This window comes from Amblyomma mixtum, chromosome 2 (assembly GCF_055824585.1).
Source record: "Amblyomma mixtum isolate Tamu chromosome 2, ASM5582458v1, whole genome shotgun sequence".
NCBI lineage: Eukaryota > Metazoa > Arthropoda > Arachnida > Ixodida > Ixodidae > Amblyomma > Amblyomma mixtum.
Genome location: NC_143013.1, coordinates 82,173,777 through 82,200,630, shown reverse-complemented (window position 1 = coordinate 82,200,630; position 26,854 = coordinate 82,173,777). Strand labels below are relative to the sequence as shown.

At 50.6% G+C, this 26,854-nt stretch overlaps 1 protein-coding gene across 1 annotated transcript in view; it reads left to right on the top strand.

The window, feature by feature from the left end:
* Blimp-1 (PR domain zinc finger protein 1) overlaps positions 1–26,854 on the top strand; it is a 159,645-nt gene that overhangs the window by 47,162 nt on the left and 85,629 nt on the right. The window contains exon 2 of the mRNA XM_089569161.1: positions 24,745–24,825. The gene's annotated coding sequence lies outside the window, so the exon portion shown is untranslated. The remainder of the gene's footprint in view (positions 1–24,744; positions 24,826–26,854) is intronic.

Sequence of the window (26,854 nt, the reverse complement as noted above, 5' to 3'; positions counted from 1 at the left end):
CCACCGCGAATAGGTGGAAGAAGCAGAAGAACAGAACGACGTAGAAGGAGAGAAAGAGGAAAACGGGGAAGGGGAGAAAGGGCGACGTGTCCTCCTCGCGCGGTGCAGCTCTTCCTGCTCCCGCTGTTCTCGTTCGCCGAGAGCCGCGCCAGTGGAGTCTTCTTTTTTTCCTTGTGCGTTGTTCCTCCTCGGTGCTCGGGTTTCCTACGCTGCGTGACTGGCGGGCCCGTTTCCCGTAAGATTACGTCATGGAGGGAACGAGACGCGTGGGTGCCGCTGACGGATCGGGATAACGGGGCGTGAGCGTGAGATGTCAGCGAGTGTTCTGCACTGGCGTGCCGAGCCTGATGAGCGGTGAGAGCAGGCGCTTCCGCGTCGGCCTTGAGGGACGTGAGTGAAGCCGGTAAAAGGCAGAGAGAAAGAGTGAAAGAAAAGAAAGACTGAGGGATAGAGAGTCGTGGGGTGAGGGTGTGGTTGAGGTGAATGGGTGAGTTGGAGACGGCGGTAACCTCTGAAGTGGTTGGACGTGTACGCGCGATGTAGTTCGGTACTGAGATCGATTTATGAAAACCAAGCCCGGGATTTTGTGAGCAGCTAAGATAGTGACCGACTAGGTTGAAATTTTCATCCCAATAATAAAAAACAGAAAGGATCATGACATCATCAAGAGAGTGCATTTGGAGCGTCGTTAGGAACAAGCGTAAATTCGCTGAGGACATTTTGCCGAGGCTCCCTTGTTTTAAGTCCCTCTACAAACTTTCTTCTCGGTAACACAGGCAGACCGAGCGCATTACAACGCAAATGAGATGGAAGTTCACCATGAGCATTCCTTGTTTACTGCTTCTAATTTGCAATGTTTCTGATTTACCTTTATCGGGAGATTACGAAACGTAATTAACACGCGATGTCTCATGCAATTCTGCTTAACGTTATTTGACACTTGGTACAAAATAACGGCTTACGCAAACACAGGACCAACATGCTGCCGCCATCTGGGGGTGAACAAAAGCAACACAAAGTCCAAACGCTTCCGAAACGGGGAAATAATTCGCCTTTCTCTCCACCGAGAGTGGCCAGGCATTACTTGCGCTTCACAACGCGAGAGAAGCAGGGAGAACTAAACGAGACACAAAGCACAAACCAAGCTCCCTTCCTAAGGGACGTGGGCAACCCGAAAGCGTGAAAACTCGCCCGTGGAGGACGAAGCGACAGAAAACGCCAACTTTCTATGACGACGCCGTTGTACTTTCGACGCGGCTCTGCCACGCGTACAAGGCGAAAAACAGAAAGTCCAGCCGCCAGGGGGTGCCACGGTCGAAGCTTGGCTCATATCAGCTCGGCAAAACGATGCAGGCGACAAGAACAAAAAAAAAAAATATCCAACTCCACTTCATCCTCCAACGCTGCTCTCCCTTATCCCCAGCCTCTATACGGAGCACACCTTGACTCAGACAAGCGAAAACTGACGAATAGCCAGCGCACAAACAAAGTACCGGCCTTCATCTCACACAGGAGCCGCGGCAGCTGACTCGACGGCGACAACGACGGGGACAGTTTCAATTCGCCCGCCTTCAGGCGATGAAGAGAAGGGGGCTCCCCCACATAGCTTACCGCCCGCGCTCATCCGGCCGAGAAAAGCGTCTCACCGCCGATGCGCGGCCTGCAACAAAAACTAAATCGCCGCCTCTGCTGTATTAATAACCGAAGCCCGCGACAACACACACAAACGCGCGCTGGCTCAGGAAGGGCGTATATACAGACCAAAGAGGCACCTCTCCGTGGTCTGGAGTATAAACAACAAACCGCGATAAAGCGCAGAATACAAAGCAAAATAGTTGGAAGAGAGGACGCTAGGGCGCGCGACAAGCCGGGTATGAACTGTTGCGGTCGACAATATAGTGAACGCGCGGCGCTCGTCTTCTTCAGGCTTCGATGCCGACCGCGCGGCAGCAGCAGACGCGCAGCTGTCAAGAGGTGCAAAGCGTCGCAAAAACAGCAACGACGCCACCCCGCCAGGCAGCGAGCTCTCCACCGCTGTCGCATCCGAGCTGGAGGGGAGGAGGCATTTGCTTCATTTCTTCGCCACAAAGCAACGACGTATACAGGCCTTCTGTTTCTCTTTCCCCACTTCCCTTCCAATCCTCTCTCTCTCTACCTCATTGTGTATATATATATATATATATATATATATATATATATATATATATATATATATATATATATATATATATATATATATATATAAAACCAGCGTGCACAGGTTGAAAGGCCGGCGAATGGTGACGCAGTTATACCATTTTCTCCCGCAAGTCGTCGTCGTCGTAGCTGCCGCAATTTCCCGTCACACTTGCGCCTCCGGCATCGTGGGGCAATACGTAACAGCAGCGACAGGAAAAGAGGCTTCATGCATGTCTACTCCTATAAGGTGCATTTCGATACACCAAATAAGAAGAGCCATGGCATCAAGCAATGGCTGCTTGTTTCCTGTAGTTTTGTTTGTTTGTTTGTTCATCCCTGCCTTTTCTTATGCAAGGAATGCACGTCGGGATGGACGTTATAACCGGATGACTCGTGCTGTACAGGGAGGTAGGGAAAGGTGTAGAAAATGGATGGGGAAGGAGGGGGAGAGTGTGCGAAGGCAAGGAAGAGAAGGCGCGAAAAAGTCGAATGCATAATAGGATGCACAAAAAGGAAGGACGAGTTTAATAATCCGTCAATGTTGAGGCGCCCATTTCATTCGCTTGATGTGATCACACGCGCAGCGCCTATCCAGGGCATCTTTGTCACTTCCATCGCGTGAAGAGGTAACAGTTTATCGAAAGGAAAACAAACATTTCCCGAAACGATATAAGACTTGCATCGGAGGGAACGGGGTTCGACAATCGGTGCGCGCGTTCTTCTTATACGTATCTGTGTGGGCGGTATGTGCTTATGCTTGTGCGGGCTTGGGTTCTTGTTTGTGAAAGGGAGGATTGAAATGTGGATTGAATCAGGGCATCCGCACAAACGCACGGAGACAGTTTACTCCCGCCATGCCCCCCCCCTGGCTTTTTTTTTTCTCAAACAGCCGGCTGTAATACACACGCGCTGTCTCCTCGTTCGGTTTCTTTGTGAATGCGTCATCTCATATGCAGGCTCCGGAGCGCGTCGCGCAGGATCTCCCTCCAAATATATGCGTAAATAGGATCGCGTATAGAGGGCGCGCAGATTGCTTCGGTGATGCCTCGACGTGTGCATTTCCCCGCCTCTGCGTCTCCCGCCTGAAACTTGTTTGTTGTTGACAGCTAACACCACTTTTGAGGCTGGGGAAAAACTGTCGCAGCCTGGAAAAATGCCAAAACGGGAGCGCAAAAAAAAAAAAAAAGATACGAGGGAAAGCGTGGTTGGGGAGCGAGTGATATAAGGGAAGAGAAGAGGAGTAGGGAAGTGAAGCGACGGATTTGTTGACGTCAGTTGACGGCAACAAATTGGTAATAAGCCGCAGGATGCGCGCAATTACTCACGCTCGAATGCAATGGGGCTAAAGAAAGGGCAAAAAAAAATAACAATCAGCAAAGGTAAGACGCTCGTCATTTGAATAAGGACGATGAAGTCGCGTTATTGGACTGCGGACTAAACGTGCTCGTTACGCTTTTGTAATTTTTTTTTTTAGCATTTTGACATCGTTTCTTAACGGGCGTCGTTTGGCTTTCGTACGTGTATATAATGTTTTTTTTTTTTTTTCAGAGAAAAACTGGCAGACAGATTTCGATTATTGCTAGTGTTACGGCGCTAATCTATGCACTCTGACGGAGCAAAGTGTCATGAACAAAAAACTGTTGTCAAATGATAGTAAGAAATGCTTCATAACAGCTGGCTGCTGCGATGCGCAAACCTGCTTACTTGTCACTCAGAAGACCGCGAAGAAGAAAACTACAACACAATCGTTTCCCTGCGCTTTTAATGCACAAAGAGCCTGAGGACATCATCATCATTAATGCACACACAGCTTAAGAAGTGTAGTGGGCATGTATCCAAGTTGGGGCCAGGAAAGCACAGACCTCCCACCCGCTGCCTCGTACCAGGAGTTATTCCAAGGGCTTCTGCCGAAAAAAAATTTCTGGTTCCGTGCCTGGTAGTACGCTATGGTTGCTGCTTCGGGTTGAACACCCCATATGCCACATATGAAGTGTGACAGACGCTATAGTGGGTAGTTAATTGGAGATGAGCGGACATCCATGCCTTTGTTCTAGCGTGAACCTAGCCAGGGCTTATTACGATGACAGCGATGACTCCAGTTCAGAATACGCAGCATTCAATGCTTATACCAGTCGGGTACCCACCCCTTAGAAGAAACCCATAGCAGTCGTGCCGGCTTTGTAGGGTCTGAGAGTGCGTGCACAGAGCTGAGTGCCTCTTGAAGTTCGTCCGAACGTTTTCCCACGTGAAAGCGAAACTGCAATCCCAAAGATCTACACCGGGTGCCAGAGCGAGAGTCGTTTGTCAGGACCCAGTCGTGGCCAGCGCGCATATCTTCTCCGATCGGAAAGAGAAGAGGGAAGACGGGGCGCGCAAAAAGCCGCTTCACTTCCCAGAGCTGAGGTGACCAGGAAGCAGCGCGGACCAGCCAGGGTCTGCTGCCGTGTACGGCACCGCAGCCATGACCGCGCTCGTAGAATTGCCGTTTCCTCCGAAGCGTAGAACAATCGCCCCGTGCACGGTCCGTCACGCAGAGGGCGCGTCCGGCGCTGCCCCGATGCTGGCCGCCTTTAGCGTCGATGGCGGACCGGACGGCGCGACGTTAAGAGGGTTGCGCGGGACGCTCGCTTGACCGTTCCGGCTTGACCGTTCGGTTGCTGATGACGTCGCTGGGGCGGTAGAAGGAGAGGGAAACAGAGGTGGCTGTAGCAGCGTAGAACGCACGCGCGAAGTTTGCACCGCTGACGTTGACTCGTATGTGGGAAGAAGAAATGGATGCAAACCTGGTTCCGGCTCTTATATATCCCCACGTCGTCCAGCTCTCCTTTCTCTTTCTCTCTCTAGTCCTTCACTTCCTTTGTTTCTTCCGCCGATGCCAAGCTGTGGGTACAGCCAGACTGAGATATGTTGTTGTTGTTGTTAGCCTTTGAAAGGATGGCACATACCCACACTGGAGGATCGGCCAAGAATCGGGAGGCAAAGGTTGCTGTTCCCCTGTACATACTAAAGGCAATATAAGTGCACACGGGAGAGCAACAGCGGGGGAGTCTACCACAAGGAAGGCAGGGAGTGAAAAAAGATAAGAGTTTGGATTGGAGAGACAGAGAGAAAGAGTGAGAGAAAAAAAAAGAGATTAATTCGAAACATAATAAAGCATAGGAAGGAAAATACTGTAAGCTTTAGCAAGGCAGTCAATGAGATTGCAGCAAGAAATTTTGAGCAGCGTCACAAACAGACCTGAGATATAGTTACCGCCTTTCCATTCCTCTTAACCTCTTCTTCGTCACCCTATAGCTGCCCCCTTCGTCATCCGCTTCCCGCCCCAAACTCGTCCCCAGTCCTCCATTATAGCGCCTATTTCTCTCTTCCATCTTTCACTCCCTTTTTCGTCCCTTGTATCACAGCGCCTGTGATAAGTGAAATATTTATTACGCCTTTCATTTCCTCAAAACAATTTTCTTTTCTCGGCCGTACGTGATTTCGATGGAGCCGAAATGCAAGGCGTGCCCGTGTACTATACGCAGTGAGTGAAAGTTCAATCAGCCACCGAGCCCCAGTTGCTCCAAATCCGGAGCTAACCACTACTGCTACTCTTTCTCCTTACCTGCTTTAACCCCCTATAGGAGCTAAAGCCATATATGTCAAGAGTACGTAACTAAGCCTGTTGCTATAATCTGGTAGTAGTCGAAACGTGTTGCATGAAAACTTGGAGGCCAAAACGGCCTCCGAGTCAAAGTACGCGTCAGTGTTCGAAGAGAACACGACTGGCGAGACGCGTAGCCGCACACATTTAGAAGTTGAGTTCTCACTCCCGCATTTACTGCTCCGACCTGTCAAGCCTCGTGTCGTAAGAAGAAATATATGTGTATGTTCACACAGTATCTCCTTCCTTTAGCGCCCAGCTTATCCGTGCTACACCTGGGGGCGACGCGACAAATTTGTCAAGCGGGTTTCCCGCAGAGAGAAAGACGCACTGCAGCTTCGTCGCAGGCTTAAGACGTGGCGCGCGTTCGGGAAGCGTCTCAAACACGTTTTCTCTTTTCCCCCTAGACCGCACGCAGGCAGCCTAACGAAACGGATTCGCTCACGCCTGTTTGAATGCGTGGAAGCACGCGCGATGTATGCAGTACATGCTCCATAACTTGCAGTGCTCGAGCCACCGCGCGAAAAGTGAGCGGCAGTTTTATTGATAATTATGCTGGGCACGAAGCCACACCGTCAAATTTGCTTTTTTTTGTTTGTTTCGCATAGCCGCCAGCTTCTTTACGCTTTTCGATGTATTTTGACCCTGCAGGCATTACGCGAAGCCCAGACCGGTTCTCTTTTGCAAGGGAGGGAGGGAAGTCTCTCTGGAGCCGCTGAAATTCAAGTGAATTAAGCTGAGTGCGATGGCAAAAAAGATAATAATAATAAAGGCTTAGAGCTACCTGCTCAGGAAACATTTCGATAAAAACTGTCCAAACACAAGCACGAAGAAACATCGTCTCCTGGTGTGACGCGCAGAAAAAAAATGCTTCAGAAATACTGGGCGCTTCATGATAATTTGAACAGCACTCATCTTCATCTGCAGTTATGCGAGCGGACAACGCTGACTACTTGCAAGCATGGCTACCCCAAATTTGTGCAACGTAAGGTGCGTGTCTACAAGGCCGACTCAGCGTTTAAGAGCCTTGCGCTTTTTTAAAAGGCCCAGCTAGTTCGGTGTGAGAGCTTGGTTGGAATGCTGTCGTCATCAGTGGCCTATAGAAGAAACTTAAATAAAAACTTTGTTAGGCAGTAGAGGTGTCATGAAAGACCATATATCTAGTGTGCTTGTCACATAGGTTTAGACTTGGTGTTATTATTCAGCTTATTTTGTGTTTCTCAAAATTTAGGCTTGTGGTTTATGGAGGTTGAACATCCCAAAGCGACTGAGGCTGTAAAGGACGCCGTAACCACCTAGGGTTCTTTAACGTGCTCTGACATCGCACAGTAGACGGGCCCCAAGAATTTCGCCTTTATCGAAATTTGAACGCCGCGGTCGGGATCGAACCCGCGTCTTTCGGGCCAGCAGCCGAGCGCCATAACCACTGAGCCACCGCTTAGGCTTTTCAAAAATTAGCTGGTGTGGTAAAGTTGCTTGGAGAGATTCTTGTTTCCCTAATTTCGGCCATTAGCTTTTGCAGATCCGGGCAATAAGGTAAAACATTTCAGCAATAGAGCATCTGCGAGCAAAAGCTTCACGTTGAGGTTTGTTTCTATAGGCGGATCCTTACACTGTAGTGATGTGTCTGAAAGCTGTGAAAATTTTTCGAGAAACTTTAGTTGATGTAGGTGGCGGAGGGGTGCGGTATGCGTATTTGCCTTTCCGCGTTTCCAAAACAGTGTCAGTACTGCGACTGCGACAGCGCCTAGTGACACCCAGCAGTGCGGTTATCGAAAAATACATACACGCAGCAGACGCTTGCAGCAGCGGCGTCAGCGAAACAATGCGCCGCTCGCGCCAATCGAGATCGCTTTCGAGGGAACACGATACGCGATTTCCTCGAAAAGCGTCGGCGGCCAGAGTTTACGTGATGTCCGAAGAGCTCGATAAGCGCGGGGTCGGCGTCAATAACGTTTCAGCTGTCGCTCTGGAATGCGTCGCTCTCGCTCGCAGTGAGGATCACTCTGCCTAGGCGCGCGCTTTCAGTGGCTTGTTTACACCTCTTTGGGCACTACACTCTAAACAGACAGGAGTAAAAAATTAGTAATAACTCATCTAGCGCACTCATTTCCGACAGCTTACTCTTTTAACTCCCATATAGGTGTATTCGTGTCTAGAGTGTATACGGTGACGTATGTAGCGGCCTCCATGACTATCACGTGGCGCTCGCGGTATACACAGTTACTACACTCGAAACAAAAAGGAGTAAATAGGGTGTAAAGCTGTCCTCTAGCACACACCCTCTTTTAAAGGGTGTGTGCTAGAGGACAACTTACTCCCCTTTTACACCCATATAGGTGTATTCGTGTTTAGAGCGTATAGACGCCCAATTTCCTAGACTAAGTGATGAAAAAGTGAAAATTCAACATGCGATCTGGTACTTCCGATCTTGACTGACGTGGCTGCCTCCAGCGTCAGTGCACCTGAGCTATTGTTTGCGCTGCTTAGGAAAGCAAGCAGTGAAAGCCTGTTTCTGAGGGGATTTAGGACCGTCCGTGCTGCAATTCCCAGAATGCCCCTGCTTTTCTCCTCTCGTCGCCGCGTCTTATAAGTTGTGTCACGACTTTCGTGTCGCAAAACTCATCCTTATTAAGCGCCTTTGGCTCCATATGGTACACAGGATTGCACAAGATATGATCTCAACGTGCTTCTTCAATGAGACATCCATGCCACTGAAATCAGCTTAGTAAAATGCAGAAGGGTTGAAATGCGGGCCAGTTGGTACATTGTAAACGAAAAAAACCAGTCACACAAGACGACGGACAAGAAGAGTGTACACACCACAACGACTTCCAGTCGTTGTGGTCTGTACACTCTTCTTCTCCGTCGTCTTGTGTGACTGGTTTTTTTCGTTTAGTAAAATGCGTCGACGGTTTGCACCAATCCCTCTAGGGCCTGCCTAATAAAATAATAAGGACGATTAGAGCAAATAAATCTACAGACGAAAGGCAGCGTTCTATTGCGGTAGGTAAATGTAATAATCTGCGTTTCTTAAAAGAGTGACTTGACCACTTCTCGTCACAGCTGCGGTTTTGTTTGTGGGGTTTTACCTTTCACCTGGACACCAATAGTCCACCGGAAGCCACAGGTACATGTCCGGTGCAACGTGTGCGATGCTTCTGATACTGGGCCTTTAGATCCAAGCCAAGCAGCGCTTTTTTTTTTATCTTCGTCTCTCTTCCGCTTCAACGAGGTTGGTATATGGCGCTGTTGTATTTTCTTGGCGTTATCAACTACTAGCTAAACTCACGAAATGTGAGAACAGTTAAAAAGGAAATTCTGGAGGGAGCTGACGAGGCTGTCGTAAGGCTGTTTGAATAGCTAAACAGCATCTACAATTATTCTCTCATAGCGCATAGTATAAAAGGTCGCTTGTAAAATCTAGCCGTATTAGAAGATAACTGTCTGAAATAAGCGTGCAAATACATGACGGCGTTCGGCAGTCCTGACGTTGAATTCAGATGCAGGACAAATACAGCACTGGAGCAGTGTTTGCTCGTGTTACGTTACACCGCACTCAAACATCTCCCGTTGCCCCGTTCAAATATTACAGACACCATCTTTACTCAGTACACCGAGCCCTGGATAAACAAACCGGGTTAAAAGGCATCGAACTCTGCGAAGCAGGGAGGTCGCTGGCGCTGATGCCAACACGCGGTCGTCCTGGTTCCACCGACGAGCACACAAATCCGGGTCCACCGGAAGAGGATGGAGTGCTTGTCTTCGCGTTGTCATGTGGAAGAATCAACGAACTCTCCACGATTCGAAGCTTTTTTACGTGTTCCTCGGCAGACTGTTGTCGGCTTGTAACTTAGCTTCCAAACCTATATCAGAACATTCTACGGCAAGTATTATGAGCTAGGGCCATGACCTTTGTGCATTCTGAGAGTCTTGCGGTGTCGTCGGAAGTCGGTGCTAAATTGCGCATCTGCTTTGAAAGCGTTTAGTCACTACACTTCATCACTCCGTTGTCAGAGTCTTCGCGTGCTCTGGCGCGACTTGCGCAACCCGGATCTGTCAAAGCATTAACCGTTATCTCGCTCTTAACGCGACACTTAAGCAGCAGGGCATCGCGTCCTCAGATGAGATAAAAGATGCACCATTCGACCCGCGAATCCACCTGAGCGTGCAAAAGTACCGCAACACGCAAAGAGCCAGGAAGTTCGGATTGCGTCCAGCCCCGGAACGAAGCGGCCGCTTTGACCGGGAAGCCGAGGTTCCTACCGCAAAACAATCGAGACCGCCTACAGCGCAGCGCCGCGCCCTGTACCAAGCGATGCATTAAACGAGCAGCGGGACGGGACGAATATGCGTGGCTTGATCCGCCACCCCGCCACCGCCGATGCCGCAACTGCACTACGGGCGGGCAGGTTGCACCGGCGAAATCTGGGGAGGGAGGGAAGAGAACAGGGGGGGGGGGGGGGGGGGGGGGGGACGAAGAACAGCGGGTCTGTATAACCGAAGCTATCCGAAAGAAGAGCTCGGAAAGAGCGAGAGGGGCTTGAGGAGAGGGGGTGGAAACGAGGGATACAGAAGCAGATATAGCAGGAACGCATCAAAAGGGCAGAATTCACGCTTTTTACCAGCGTCTGCAACCTTCCCTCCACCCACCTCTATCCCGCTCCCGCCACTGCGTTTTCTATCACCGTTTCTTCATGCGCGCATGAGTGCGAAAGAATGACGGGGAAAGAGACTGCAGGGAGAGGAGGATGGGGGGGGGGGGGGGACCAGAAATAAAGAGACATGAAATCGACCAAAATCGACGGGAACCCACTAGCGTAGCACGGTGAAGGCTGTTGTTGTTGTTGTTGAAAACATTTATTGAGAAAAGTAAAAGAAAGTAAAAAAAAAATGAAAGGTTACAGAACGGGTGGTGTCCTCATTTCAGGACCCCAGTGGCTATCGCTGCCGCCCGGGCTTGTTTGATCAGCTGTTGCTGAATGGCAAGGTCCGAGCTGAGCAGAGTGGCCTCCCACTGCTCCATTGTTCTAGGGAATTTCAGTTCCAATGGTTTTGGCCCAACGCACCCACTTGTAATGTGGTATGTTGTGGGACGTTCTTCGCACCACGGGCAGGAGCCTTCGTAACGGCCCGGGAAAATAATGTGGTACTTATATGGATTAGGAAAGGTGTCGGTTTGGAGTTGCCTCCATTCGCGCGCCTCCTGAGCATTTAGCCTTTTATGCGGTGGGGGGTATTGCTGGCGAAGCGTTCTAAAGTATTGGAGCCGTGCACTGTAGGCAGTGGGGATTTCGGGGGTGGTGGTGTCCTGGTCGGGGGTGACTGTCGCTCGGTTAGTGTGCCCTCGAGCTGACAGGTCCGCGGCCTCGTTTCCCTCGAGCCCCGAGTGCCCCGGAGCCCATGTGATTTCGTGTCGGAGTTCGGAATTGTGTACAGGGGAAGTTGTTGCAAATATGGTCAACTTTTTGGGGATTCTTCCTGCGAGAAGAAGTCGACATGCCGCCTGGGAGTCCGACACAATCTTCACTTCTTTGCCGTGCGTATCTCCGTACTGGACGGCGAGCGCTATCGCGGCCGTTTCAGCTTCGGTGACCGTGCAGTGCCTCAGGGAAACGCTGGCCACTTCTTGAAATGTCGAGTCCACCACCACTGCCGTGGCGCGCGTGGCGTCTCTGTGTAGGGCGGCGTCTACGTATAGAGTATTGAAGCTGCGGGCGACTGTGCGCTTTAAGTAGTCGATCCGAGCGTTGCGTCGGCCCTCGTTGTGCGAGCGTGACATGTTCTTGGGTAGTGGATTGACGTGGACTCTATTGCGGTACTTGGGTGAAAGGTTTTCCGTCGACTCGATGACTTGGAGATCGGCCGGGAAGCCGATTCTAATGAGTATCTGCCTGCCGGTTTCCGTGCGAAGGAGTCGCTCTCGCTGCGCGAGGAGGAGAGAGTCTCTGATTTCGTCGAAGGTGTTGTGAAGTCCCAGTGCTTCGAGTTTGGTGTTGGTCGTATACGGGGGTAGTCCGAGGGCGTGTTTGTATGCCGTGCGGATCAGCGCGTCCGCCTTCTTGAAGTCTTGTCTGAGAAGAGCGTGATACGGAAGACCGTAAGAGATGCGGCTGAGGACAAGCGCCTGCACCAGTCTTAGTGTGTCTTCTTCTCGCATGCCCTTTCTGTTCCTGGCCACCCGGCGTATCATTCGGGCGATTTGCTGGGTGGCGTGGGACAGTAGCTTGAAGGTGTGTGTGGCTTTGCGGTCGCTTTGTATCCAGAGACCGAGTATGCGGACTAGAGAAGTTTCCTTAACCTGGGTACCATGAAGTAGGACGTTGATCGGGGTGTCTTGGGATTTGTACGCAAACCCCTTGACTCTGATTATTTCTGATTTTTCAGGGGCACATCGCAGGCCGCGGCATATCGCTTCTCTTTCGACGCATGTCGCCGCCACTTGTAGCGCTTGTTCCTTGTCCGCCAAAGAGCCTTTGGTGGTCCAGATGGTGATATCGTCCGCGTACAGAGTGAATCCAATGTCGGGAACTTCTTGCAGGGCCTTTGCCACTCCAATCATGGCGACGTTAAATAGGAGAGGGGAGATGATGGATCCCTGAGGCGTGCCCTTGTTGGGCATGCTCTTGATGTCGGAGCGCGTTTCGCCTATGCCAATGGTGGCCGTGCGGTTCGAGAGGAAATTCTTGATGTATTGGAATACCCGTTCACCACAGTGGAGGTTATTCAGTTCGTTCAGGATAGCGTCATGCGAGACGTTGTCGAAAGCTCCCTTGAGATCGAGAGCCATGACGACGTGTTCGGATTCTCTCGGGATGCCGACAAGGACCTCGTTATGCAGAAGGAGGAAGGCGTCTTGCGTAGAGAGACCCGCCCGGAATCCCAGCATCGATGGGTGGAAAAGGTTGTTTTCTTCTAAGTAGTTTTGGAGTCTTGTTTGCACTACTCGTTCGTACAGCTTGCCGAGGCACGATGTAAGCGAGATGGGTCGGAGGGCTTCAATTGTAGGTTGTTTCCCCGGTTTGGGGATTACGATCACCTCCGCATGTTTCCATTCATCCGGGATGACGTTCTTCTCCCAGAGCGAATCATTCATGTATTTTGTCAGGTCTCGAATTCTAGCGTTGCTGAGGTTCCGGATCATTGCGTTGTTGATCCGGTCCGCTCCCGCCGCTGTATTCCGGATGCACGAACGGGCCGCAGCGTAGACTTCCGCCGTTGTGATGGGAGCGTCTAGGGCCGAATTGGGATTTCCTCGGTACTCGACCGTGCTCGGTGGTGTCGGCGTTGTGCCGACGTATCTGTTTTCCAAGGCTCGGAGCAGCGCTGCATCGTCTCCCGGAAACAGATGAGCAATGCGCTTTAACGTGCGAGTTGATTCAGTCTTGGACTTCGTGGGATCGATTAGGTTACGCAAAATCGTCCAAGTACGCGACGTTCCCAGCGTGCCTCTCAGCGACTCGCAGAACTGTTGCCAATTCCTTTGAGATAGCTGTAGGGCATACGTTTGGGCCTCCTCCGTGAGGGTTGCGATGCGTTTCTTTAGGGGACGATTCAGGCGTTGGCGCTTCCACCGTCGCACTAGTTTGGTTCGTTGCTGCCATAGCTTGAGCAGGTGCCGATCGATTTCCGGCGAATCCGGCGTACGCTGCACTATCTCGGTGGCGGAAGCGTGCGCCTGTCTTATGGCATCGCACCAATCCGAGAGCGACTCGATGGCGCCTTCTGAAATTTGTGACTCTCTGAATTTAGTCCAGTCGGTTAGCCGTGCCGGGCCAAGGTTTCTGCGAATTTTCGTCGATGTGAGCGAGGTGCTGAGGATGCAGTGATCACTTCCTAGTGTTTCTCCGAGATTCGTCCACGTAACATGGGTGACATTTTTGACGAGGGTCAGGTCCGGACAAGTGTCTCTCGTGACGCTGTTTCCCTCTCTCGTCGGATAGTCTGGGTCGGTGAGGAGTTCGAGGCCGAGTATTGTTATCGCCCTAGCCACCGAGGCTCCTCTTGCCGAGTTGATGCGGTATCCCCAGTCTCTGTGCGGGGCGTTAAAATCGCCGACTACGACAAGTTGGTTGTTTTTCGCCTTTTGCACTGCCGCCGTTAAGAAATCTGTGAAGTCAGCTCTCGCTGGGGTCGGTGCTTTGTACATATTTACGACGAATGTGCTTTTTCGGCCACGCTTATTTGGCACTATTTCGACCGCTAAGTGCTCTACATCCGGCACAGATAACGTGTGTTCGACAACGGTCACATCCTTTGCAACCAGCGTTGCAACCGTCGGCATGAGGGGGTGAACGACCGTGTAGTATCCCGGCACGGAGGGGGCTCTGTCAGCCTTGACCTCTTGCAGGCATATCAAATCGGGTCTGATAGGAGCTTTAGCAATGAATTGCTTTAGGAGACCTAACTTTCGTCGGAACCCCCTGCAGTTCCATTGCCAAATTTCGACGTGTTCGGTGGGTGGCTGTCTAGGGTGTGGGGCCATATTGGTGGACCTGCGGGGCAATGAAAACGCCCGCCTCACTGCTGGTCGATTGTGCACGACTCCGATTTCGGGTGGGGCCCGAGTCGCTCGAGGCGGTACGCTTTCGCTGCGTAGACCGGAGGGACTGCATATCTGCCGCGTTTTGCGTTTGTATCCTGAGAATGTGTTCAATCTGCGCTTCTATACGAGCAAGGCGCGGTTCGATTTTGGTCTCAAGGAGGTGCGTGAGCTGTGAGGTTACCTCGGTTTGAATTGCTTGGTCAAGACGCTCCGCAAATTGGGAGAGCTGCTCCTGTGTAACGTACGTCGGATTAGGGGCTGGGGATTCTTTTCGTGCAAGGAGGCGATCTAGTTTCGCGTTGATATCCACTATAAGCTTTTCTTGTGTTGCTAGGCGGGTTTCCTGGGTCGCGATTTGGGCCTGTAGTTTAGCAGTTCGGGAGTCAGTGAACGAGGGAGGAGGGGAGGCCGTAACCTTCGCTGCCCAGCTCACCTGTTTCGTCGTCGGCGGCGGTGACGGCTTGTTTTTCCTCGGCGCCGGCTTCGGTGGGGCCAGGGGCGGCACCGGGGTCTTTGATCGGGAACGGCTCCCAGACTGGCTCGCCCGCCTGCTGCCGTGGCTGGTCATGCTCTCGTCGTCTGAGGAGAACCAGCGGCCTTTGTGGATTCCCGGCACCCCGTCCTTGCGGGACTTCCGGCCCTGGCCTGGGTTGACTGTCTTGGAGGAGACGGGAGGTTGGCGCACGGCTTTCAGGCGTCGCGGGCATCCTCTCGCGCCGGTTTCGTGCTGGTCCCCGCAGAGGCAGCATTTGGGTTGGCATTTGTGGCTCGCAGGCGGGTCGCTGGCTCCGCAGAGACGACACACCTTGGTTGTGGGGTTGGGGCATACGTCGGGTCGGTGGCCCGGCTGCATGCACGCCGAGCAGAACTGCCGCGCCGGTCGATACGGATGACACAGAAACTCCGCTCCTCCTTGGTAGACCGTTCGAGGCAGACATGGTCCCGAGAAAGCGAGAAGAGCCGTTGTGGAGGAACCGAGGATCCGCGCGTGTAGGATTTCGATCCTTGTGTCTCTCACCCACAGAGATGCCATCAGTGATTCTTGGGTTTCGGTGGACCGGAGTCCGTGGATGACTCCTCTGAGTGTGCTTGTGGGGAGCGGGGTATACGCCCGTACCGGGTGGACTTTGCCGTCCAACTTGAGTTCTTCGAGGTTGCTAAACTCGGCCGCCGAGTTTTCGCACGGCGTGCTGATGACGATGATATTTGAGCCTGGGTGAAGGCGAACAATGTACCTTCCCTGGATCCGTTGTGGGTGTCGACATGAGCGAACCACGGCCTCTGAGAGTACGGGTGTCGGTATTTTGCGGAGGTTGAGGCCTGCGGTCGGGCGAACCACGACCTTGATGTCATCTTTGGGTAGAGGCGGCAGACGAGGTCGACGTGGACCCGGGCGGCACCTTTCATCGTTGTGGGGAGTATCTTGAGCAGCACTCACGTTCGATTCCGTGTTCTTGCTGGTGGTTGCAGCCAAAATTCTAGCTTCCCTCCGGAGCTTCTTCGCCCGGCTTCTTTTAACGTACAACTCCCATCCTGGCCCTTTGCCGGGGAGGGGAGGGGGCTCGTCAGCGCCGGACGTTGAAGTGAGGGGGGTAGACTCTTGCGAAAAATCCTCGTCCTGCGACTCCATATCGGATTCTCGCTCGATGTTGAAATCCTGGGGTGGTCCCAGGTCCGTAGAAGTCGATGGGTCCGTAGACGGGCCCGTCATAGCGGGCTGCCTGGCGTTAGGGATAGCGGGAGTACGGCGTGGCTCCGTCAGAGCGGAGCCACGTGGCGTGGGCCGCGAAGGGATGAAAGGTCACCGGCGGCCGAGAGCGCGACCGGTTTCGTCGGGGCAGGCAACTCGCAGCTTGTCGGAGTCGGGCGGGGAGCCCTTTCAGCGTAGATCTGCTCCGGTCGGCGGTCGCGTGTCGTCTCCCACGGTGAAGGCATGACCAGTGAGGTAGGTGGAGGGGAGCTGGGGGAGGGAGGGGGGTTGCCCAGCGGCGGCGGCGGTGGCGGAGTAAGCGTGCGCCGTGGGGTGAATGCCCGTGAGTGACCGTGAACTTGACGGAAGGAGGAAGCAGCGCGGTCGGGCCTTCCGCGCGGTCTCTTCCGGGCAGGAGAGGACGCGGCGCCGGTGTGAGGGAGGGGGAGGGAAGGGATGCTGCAGCAGTGAGCCTCCGCGACGCAGCCACGCGCGCGCACTGGGTCACGCATCCTCCTCGCAGCATGACGGCGAAGCCCGACGCCGGAGGGGAGCACGGCGGCGGTGACGTGCACGGTCGCACGGCGGCGGCGTGCTGGCCGCGCTCTTCTGCCTGCTCGCTTTCTGCTGCTTCTGGCTTGAGAAGAGAGACTGCTCCCGCTATGTGCGGCATCGGGGGGCGCCGTACCAGTCAAGTTTCGATGTGTGTACAGTCTTGGCTTTTTTTTTTCTTATTTGTCCTTTCGCAATGCGTAACCTCGTCCTAGAGGTGATAGAAACCCGTTCCCCGCAGCGGGAGTATATTAGCCGATCGTGAGCGGTGGCGCCCTTCTGCACAGCTACGACCGGTGTTTATTTGCTTGCCGCGGCGAACGCTTCCGGGCATGCTGTATTGCGCAGATTCTCCCGAGCGTCGCCATCTTGAGAGTTCTCTCGTCCGGGCTAGAGAGAAAGCGAGACGATCAGCTTGCCTGCCTGCGTGCGCTAGTCTTCACCGATTGAACTCTTGGGAGAAAAATTCACTCTGATATCGACCGCGGGTACAACGATGAAGTACTCTGGACAACGGAGGGCGATTTTAAGCGTCAAACGATTTTAGCTCCTCTTCTCGGCAAACTCATATGAACACTGCCCGAACCTGAAAAAGAGCATGAAACCGAACCTAACCGAAACATTCGGAACTTCTGCGTCGAAATGACAGGTAGCACGAGAAGGTTTTATCGCATATTCATAGCCTTCAGTGGGATTCGAACCAGCGCCGGCGCACACAGCGTATATAGCTTTGTTTTGCGGTGCTTTATCACACTAATCTATACCTACACCCTCTATCACCCTCTTCCAACTGTCCCACTTGACAAGAGCGTCAAGTCGCCCAAACAGAACCCTAAGTAAACTTCACTTGAATCACAGAGCTGCAATAACACGTGCTCGATAAAGGGCGCTCACAGACTCACTTGCGTGACATTCTCTTTAGGAAAAACGTAGGACGTTCTTGCGGGTTTGTTGGTCCATTTGAAGGGAACTAGTAAAACTGCGCAAAGAGAACAGGGCAAAATGCGCACATCAGTATAGACAAGGCGCAGATTTCCAGCTTGTTTTATTTATGAGAACTATAGGGCCTATAGGGCCTATGAACATAACAAGAAATACACTAGCCCTGAAAAGGCTCAACTTAATGGCAACAGCACTTCGAAGGACACAGGTGTATTAGAGCCGGTGTGAAACCCGAACATGTCCTCCTAAAAATTCGATTTCTTGTCTGGATAACGATACTGAAGGCGAGCTAACGCATTCGTCGCCCGTATTTAAGCGCGCCGCTTGTTCCTTGTTCTAGAGAAGTAGAAAAGAACCCAGGAGAGGAGAAATACACTGAAGTAGGACATCTACCACAGCGTCCTACTGAGAAATTCTGAGCGTCTTTAACGCCGCTCAGGTCACGAGATAGTTTTCTCAAACCGTACTAGCGCTCAAGTAAGATAACAGTTGGTTCGTTGGTTTATGGGGTTTAACGTCCCGAAGCGACTCAGGCTATGAGAGACGCCGTAGTGGAGGGCTCCGGAAATTTCGACCACCTGGGGTTCTTTAACGTGCACTGACAGCGCGCACAGTACGGTTGTCGGTTAGGCCACAATTATGCGCCTACAGAGCGCACTACAGTCGCTCTCACTGTGGTCATAAAGGTGCTGCACCTACCTCGATCAGCACTGTTGCTGTCAGCGTTATGTGTTTACTGACTTACGGCTCTTTTTGCCTGCGCTCGTTAAGAAGGCAATAAGGCGAAGCGCTTCTGTGGCGATTTAGCGAACGCGCACGGAGAAAGAAATCTGAAGGTATACGGGGCCAACGGGGTGTGGCAAAAACGCACGAATCTGCATCGGAAAAGTGCGCTACCATCTCCGCGCTGAAAGCACGTAAGGGGCTCGACTTTCGCCGCTTTAACAAGCCGCAACGAACCGCGATGCGCACGCGAGCGTCACGGTGGGAGGACAAAGGAAACCAAGATATTAGCATATGAATTCAAAAAGGAGCACTCTTCACTTCTCGTCGAAAGAAAGGAACAAGCTCGCCCTTGAATAGATGATTACTTGCGCCCTCTAGCAATGCGCGTGTTTCGTCCGCTCCCTTTTATTAAATATCCCTCTCTTCGAGCGCCAGTCTCTTTGCGGTTGGAGATCGCAGCCGCTCTTGAAGCTCAAGAGGAACTGCGTGTGGTTCTCTTTCATCCAATGGGACGTGCTCAAGCGCACCATTGCGACGGAGTCGAGACTCGATCAAACATCTACGCCATTCGTGAAATTCTAAATAAATATAAATTTATACAAAACCTCCGTTCGGCCGACGAGCGCTGCGCGCCTCGTGGACACGAATTCGCGGTTCGATCACGTTCGCGTCTCGCCACTTGACGCGGCTGCAGTTTGAGGGGCGGCAACCGACCGCAGAAAGCTTGAGGGCGACTGTCTCCGCGACCTCGCGACGTTTTTCACTGCTGCGCATCGTATTTCTGTGCAGTGTGTCCAAAGCTTCCGTACTGTTTCCGCTTTAAACCGACGGCAGTCGCGTGGCGAGACGGAGTGTGGACAGCCGCCAACAGCGCATGCGTAGATAACTCTTTGGGGCCACCAGCACATGAACTGTTGGCGGCTGTCGGTAGGCGTAGTCTGTGTAACGCTATGCTAAAATTCTCCGTTGCTTGCCTTCACTCGCTGAACAAGAGGCTATCCAGAACGCTTAGCGGCTTGCTTTGGTGATATTGCTCACTTTTCGTCGCGATAATATAGCCACTTTTGATGTGCTGTGATAATGTGATGATGCTTTCTTATTTGGTGGGATATTTCGCCTTCCGGCGCGATATCTTCCCCAGAAAGCAAAATGAGCATTGTTCAGTGTACTGGGTACAGCGCTGTACGCTGTACGCAACTAAGCGTAAAGAGCAAAGCCATGCAGCGCACAACCCTCCCGGGTCTGGCCGAGCCGAGGCCTAAGAGAAGGCAAACTATACGCGTGAACGGGCGGTGGATTGTTGCTTTGAAGCAGAAACTAACTTTGCCTTCAGGCTGTTGTGCAAGGATGCGTATAGGAGCTGCAATACAAAAAGAAATGTTCGAGAAAAATTAACCCCTTTTTTTTTATTGGAGATGGCAGGATTAAAGCCAGTTAAATGTTGGAAAGCACGTTTTGTTAAAGGCTAATGTGAGCGATGCGGTGGCGTTTTCTTGTCAGGCAACCCCAAGGATGGAAAGGGAGCCTCCGTGCGTGCCCTTATTGCCTGTTGAAGCCATGTAGAAAGCAACAGCAAAAGGATCGGAAATAGTTCGGAAGCTTACAAAATATATAGCAACTGAGCTGAAAGCAAACCATTTGACAGCCGTCGCCGTAGCTCAGTTGGTAGAGCCCCGGGCGTGTAATTCGGAGGTCGTGGATTCGGTTGCCACCGCCGGCATGTGGCTGTTTTTTTTTCTTCTGCTTTTCTAAGTAATTTCAAGCAATAAAATATTAACTAATAATCTCCATTGATGAACACCAGAAATTAAAAATAAACCTCCTATGCACCTCGATTTCTCTGGCTGCTGGCTTCTAGCTTCTATCATACGTATAACGAGCCCTTCATTTCCCTTCTCTTCTATGTTTATGCATATATATAATCTCGAACCACCATTAAACCAGTAAACAATTAGGTTTTTAAGCGTGTGTCAGTCTACTTAGTAAGTATATATAACTTCTGAGTCAAAGTGCACTCTTTTCAACTTTATATATATATATATATATATATATATATATATATATATATATATATATATATATATATATATATATATATATATGTGTGTGTGTGTGTGCGTGTGTGTGTGTGTGCGTGTGTGTGTGTGCGTGTGTGTGTGTGTGTGTGTGTGTGTGTGTGTGTGGAAAAGGTGGTAGCTGCACTTACGAACAGTTTTTTCTTTACTCACACAATGGTCTCATTACATTCCCGGCCAGAAAAATAATAGAACAAAAAAGTTCCACGAAAAATTCAAAAGCCAGTTTAGGTCACCCTCCCTGAACAACATGTGCCCCTTGCCATCTTTCTGCCTGGCATGCTTTTGTTTACTTTTTTGCTCTGATTGTTCTTTCTTTGAGGCTAAGATAAATGTGGCATGCCAATAATTGTCCCCATTCATTATTGTCACTCACTTTTCGTTGTATTATTTTGCTGCTTTTGCCTTTGCTTAGCTTTGTATTTTACATTTTCACTACCGAGAGTTTCAAGCAATGACGAACGTGTTCACCTGCCTCTCCTTAGGTAAGGTCTTCGGGCCTTTAGGGATGAAATAAATTAAATAAACGAGGTGAAATCGAGTAGGGCCAAGCTGCTTGGCTGGTCATTCCGTCTGTCTCCCTGCGATGCGAAATATTAACGACAGCAGAGCCACCGTATGCCCCGCCCCCTCAACGGGTCGGCATAGTTTTGATGTCACCCACGTGGCCCCAAGTGGCGCGTGCTTATTCGCTAGAAGGTATCCACATGATCTCGCAATGGTGACTTCATTGGGATTCCTGTTGCAAGGGAGACTACTTCCGCTGCTTAATATAAGACAACGGCGCTCAGTGAACGCCGCAGAACCTACTCGGAACAACTGTCGCTGTGTGAAAATAAAATAGACGCCTCCTACCGGTAACGCGACAAGAAAACTCGGGGCTCAAGTTCATCCGAAACACTGCATTCAAAGATGCACGGCTGCTCTCCGACATAAACTTTTGAGGTGTTGCTCTTCATGAAAAGTAATGGCTGGCGGGACAACGCAGCGAGGTATGGAAAGAAAAATGATAGGTGTAACGTTAAGAGATCGGAAACGGGCGGAGTGGTGAGGGAACAAACGCGGGTTAATGACATCTTAGTCGAAATCAAGAGGAAGAAATGGGCTTGGGCAGGGCATGTAATGCGAAGGCAAGATAACCGCTGGTCCTTAAGGGTAACGGAGTGGATTCCAAGAGAAGGCAAGCGTCGCAGGGGGTGGTAGAAAGTTAGGTGGGCGGATGAGGTCAAGAAGTTCGCGGGGATACGGTGGCCGCAACTGGCGAAGGACAGTGTTAATTGGAGAGACATGGGAGAGGCCTTTGCCCTGCAGTGAGCGTAGTCAGGCTGATTATGATGATGATGATTATCATGATGATGGCGGTTTAGCAATGCTAAGCCCGAAATATTGCGCGAAAGCATAGTTTCTTGCAGGTGGACAGCACCGCCACGTAACTGAAAGCGCGATTGAGGTGTCCACTGACCCAGGGAGCCCGTTATGCGCGTCTTCAACTTTACCATATACCGTAATACTAGTTTAACAATAGTATTAGTTAGCCGCCGCGGTGGCTCAGTGGTTATGGTGCTCGGCTGCTGGCCCAAAAGACGCGGGTTCGATCCCGGCCGCGGCGGCTAGAATTTCTTTGGAGGAGAAATTCTAGAGGCCCGTGTGCTGTGCGATATCAGTGCACGTTAAAGAACCCCAGGTGGTCGAAATTTCCGGAGCCCTTCACTACGGTGTCTCTCATAGCCTTAGTCGCTTTGGGACGTTAAACCCCACAAAACCAAACCATAGTATTAGTTAATGAAGGAGACGATGTGCAATGCGCAGCCGAACTCGAGGCGTGTTCGGCTGCGGCGATAGCCTAGCGCTCTCGCACAGTGGCCAGCGAAGCTGATCTGTGCTTGTAGCCGCAGGTTCGAATCCCAGTCGCGGATATTTATCTGATTCATTTATCTTTATTTGTTTCACTTGGCACAAAGCCACCAACATCACAAGATCTTGCTCGGGGTTTGCACATCGGAATAGTGTTCTCGCAGTGAAAGAAGGGGGTTCCCCTTCGAACGTGTACCAGTGCAGGCATTTGGTACCACTGAACTGTCTCCACCTATAGGGTTATACAGCATCCCACTTGTCCTGCACTTGCTTCAGTTTCAAGTTCAGTGCCAGTAACTGTATTGATAGTCGCTTCCGGACTTTTTCCCACGCTATGAAATCACGTAGCGGGAAATTGCGTGGACGCTGACCGCGGTAGCGGATTGGAAAGCGTAGGCTGCACTCCTGGCCACTCGGACAGGTTTTTTCGTTCGTCTTTCGTGTTGAACGAAAACCGCGCAGTCGCCCACAGGCTACGCAGTGAGCAGGAGGCACGGAAAGACGAAGGAGAGAACAAAAAAAAAAGTAGCGAGGATAGACGATAGGCATATACATACAAAGAAAGAAAAAAAGCCGCGTTATCGAGCTTACCCGGAGGCCAGGCTCGCTCCCGCTAAGGTCAACAGGTGCGCAGGGCCAGCACAGCAGCGGAGGAAGAGGAGTGTGAGGGCGACAGCAATACACGAAGAGAGAAAGAAAAAATAATAGAGGAAAACTGGTTTTATAAGGGCTCTTTCCTTCTCTCTTCTTTTCTTCTCACCTCTGGCGTTAAGGACGCGGGGAAAGGGCGCGGCACCTGGCTCGTTGTGTAATATCTGAGCTGGTCGAACTGAACAGCGCGCTTAGTGACGGCGGCTTCATCATCGGCGCGATCTAGTATACAGGGTGCTCGACCTAAGACTTTACACAATTCTTAAAGATAGGATTTTTAAGTTAAAAGGACGCTTTTTTCGGGATAGGATTATAAGCGGTGAAGTACACCGGGATGTAGTTAAGGCGTGCTAACTAGCAGGGTCTTTAACTAATAATGAATAATTAACTTTTTAACTATTACTGCTTGGTTCCTTAATTATTGAGAGGCCACGGTAAGTAGCCCACGGTAAGTAATATCCATATCAGTTTTTAGAATTTAGAAAACGTGGTTACTGTCGGCGCAGTGGCCCAACAGATTTTGACTACATCGCGCCAAAACACGTTCGCTTTCCAGATGCTTGCAAGCAAAGCAACCTCTCCAGTGCACGTAACTCGTCGAAACAGCCAAAATTTGTTGAGCTATTGCATCGAGGATAACAGCGTTTTCTATATTCTAAAAACTGATATGGATATTACTTACCGTGGGCTACACCCCTCTCAATAATTAGGGAGCCTAAAGGTAATAGTTAAAAAGTTAATTATTCATTATTAGTTAAAGAGCCTGCTAGTTAGCACACCTTAGCTGTATTCTGATGTACTTCACCGCTTACAATCCTATGTCCAAAAAAGCGCTGTTCTAACTCAAAAAGCTGGTTTTGAAAAGCTTTTTAAAGCCTTAGGTGAAACACCCTGTATACACTCTGAGGAGCATCGTCACCAAGTGCGTGTCATCTTGCGAGCTCCAAGAGTTTCCGCTAAAACACGACCTCATGTTCCTGCACCCCCTATCCCTCTATCATCATCATCATCATCAGCCTGACTTCTCCCACTGCAGGGCAAAGGCCTCTCCCATGTCTCTCCAATTAACCCTGTCCTTTGCCAGTTGCGGCCACCGTATCCCTGCAAACCTCTTAATGGCCTCCATCCCTCCATCATTTTCATTCGTCTACCTGTGTATAGTTGTACCAGGAAGGTCTTTCAGTATTCGCCGCATCTACGTCGTCGTCATGAGAGAGAGAGAGAGAGAGAGAGAGAGAGGGAAAGGCAGGGATGTTAACCAGAAAGGATTCCGGTTGGCTACCCTGCACAGGGGAAGGGAATGAGAGGAATTAAAGAGGAAAGAGAGAAGTAAAGGGAAATAATCACAGTCTGTCAATCAAGTCGTCGTCATGAAATTAGTGCTAATAGCTATAGGGTAACAACGAACCCGTTGCAAGTTACTGCTCTATAATTATGGGATCATATTCCGAAATGATTTGAATTGCTCGAAGATCACACATAAGAGACAGCAGACTGCAGTAGGGCACAGTTTACTCTCTTCGAAATTTTGTGCATACCTCAGCTTCCTTTGGAAAACATTTGTGGTTTGCCTCCATAGAAGGTGGTCGGAGAACCTCCATCATTTCGAACGAAATTCACGTTTGTAACGTCCTGGGAACGCTGGTACACATCGTTATGCATGCAAATGGCACGCGCGGAGCCGCCTACCACTTTCAGAGTTCCCTCTGTGTTGTACAGGTGTGCAGCTTGGTGCAGGCATATCTTGCAGGTCGGCACAATCTCGGGTCATTGAACCGCTTCTTGAAGTGTATAATGCCCGCAGTTCGCGTGTGCCAATGGGTTCGGTGACAGATGTCTAATTCCATGCTCTCTCTTTTTGTTTCTTTCTCTCCCTTCCTCCAATCAGAATCACGCCTGTCAGCGGCCCGGGAAGCCCAGGAGCAGAGACCCACGGTCATGGAGGCGGCAGCGACGTGCTTCTGACAAGGTACACGTCGTTTTCGTGACCACGCTTCACTGCCGACCATACCGGTCGCAGCAAAGAAATAAAACAAATGCTGGGAGATGTACACAGCGTAGCAAGTGTGGTAGCGCTCAGAGAATCAGGAAAATAAAAAAAAGAATACAGAAGATATAAACAATGTGATACGCAGAATACGATCAGAAAAAATATTTACAAGCTGCTGCGTACGATTGGACAGGCGGATAAGGGAAGGTAATAAGAAGAAGCAGACGGCCTGATGGATATGTCCGTGAAAAGGCGGTGTTAAATCTCCTCCCTTGCCCGTCATCACTGCGTGGCCAGCCGAATTAAGCCTTCTGCAAGGAGAAGTCCTGTCTCGAAGGTCTCAATTAGTGCCCTGTCCTGTGTCAATCGTGTATCGCTAATCACAACAATGTTTTCGTTCGTTAACTTGCTCTTCCGGATGGACAGCGATTCTCCGAACTCCATCTCATCTGTTGTTACGTTGTTTTAGAATGCGTCTTTATCAACTGACTTAATTACTCCGTATTATCACTGTTTATATGTTCTGCGCATTACACGTCCTGCACTAGCTCGCCTGGTGAGCCTACTTTCAACTAAAATGTCCTTATGGTTTATTGGTTAATTGGGGTTTTAACGTCCCAATGAGACTGAGGTTATTAGAGACGCCGTAGTGGAGGGCTCCGGAAATTTCGACCACCTGGGGTTCTTTAACGTGCACTGACATCGCACAGTACACGGGCCTCTAGAATTTCGCCTTCATCGAAATTCAGCCGCCGCGGCCGGGATCCAACCCGCGTCTTGGCCGCGGCGGCTGAATTTCGATGTCCTTAATACGAGTCTTAATACGGTTTTTTTTTTAAAACCGGGATGCTCTCTCCTCTAAAGCAGACTGTTTCCGTTTGCTTCGCTCCCCGCGCTGGTTTGTTACATTGTTGCGCTATAGCTTCAAACGGGCAAGAAGCCTGTAACTAAGAAGCCAGTGACTGCTTTCAAATGTCATGTCCAACATTTTTGGACTAAATTTTGAATACTGGAAACTTCTAAGGTACGGACTGTTACGAAAATATTGAACGTAATGGTCCATTCTTTGGATATGTAGCAAAAACTTTTTTAAAAGTTTTTTCATCGCTCGCATGGAGCAGTCAAGACTGTCATAGAAAACCAGTTTAGTACGCTTTTGACGATCGCAAAAACGTTATTAGCAAAAACATTTCAGCCTGTAGACGGGCGATCTGCAGATATATTTATTGTTATAGTGAAATGTTAAAATGTATGAAAATAATGGCGTTCATAAACTCTTCTCCGTTCAAAAACGCTTTTGTCTAGCATAGTTGGGTGTGCATTTATCTCTAGTAGAGACCCGAAAGACGCGGGTTCGATCCCGGCTGCGGCGGTCGAATTTCTATGGAGGAGAAATTCTAGAGGCCCGTGTACTGTGCGATGTCAGTGCACGTTAAAGAACCCCAGGTGTTAGAAATTTCCGGAGCCCTCCACTACGGCGTCTCTCATAGCCAGAGTTGCTTTGGGACGTTAAACCCCAGAAACCAACCAACCAACCAGAACAAGCGTGATGCAACGAAATATATGCATAGGTACACAGTGGTAAGACTTACATGAGGGGAGGCTCTCGTTGGTGCGTGTATTGTGCGTGTATTGTGCGTAATTATGTCTCACCCAACTTCATTACAGCGAAATTTCATCGAGGTTTATAGTCACCAAAAAAGCAAGGCCCTACTAATAGTGAAAAGAAGGGATTCCTTCCCGAAAACACGGTGTTCCACAGTTCCCTGCCCGCCTACCGAAAGTGCATCTGTTTCTCGCTGGTACAAAATAAAACAAACACGAAAAAAATCAGCATCCAATCAACTCACGCGCTGCACTCTGGATTTACATGCAAAATACTTCGCGGCATTTGCCCGCAATGCCATCTCAGTGCGGTCACCAATTTACATGAGCGAAGGCCGCTTTCTTCACCGTCTAAATTGCTTTCGAGTTGCACTAAAAGTTCCAAAAATATAAACCACCGCCT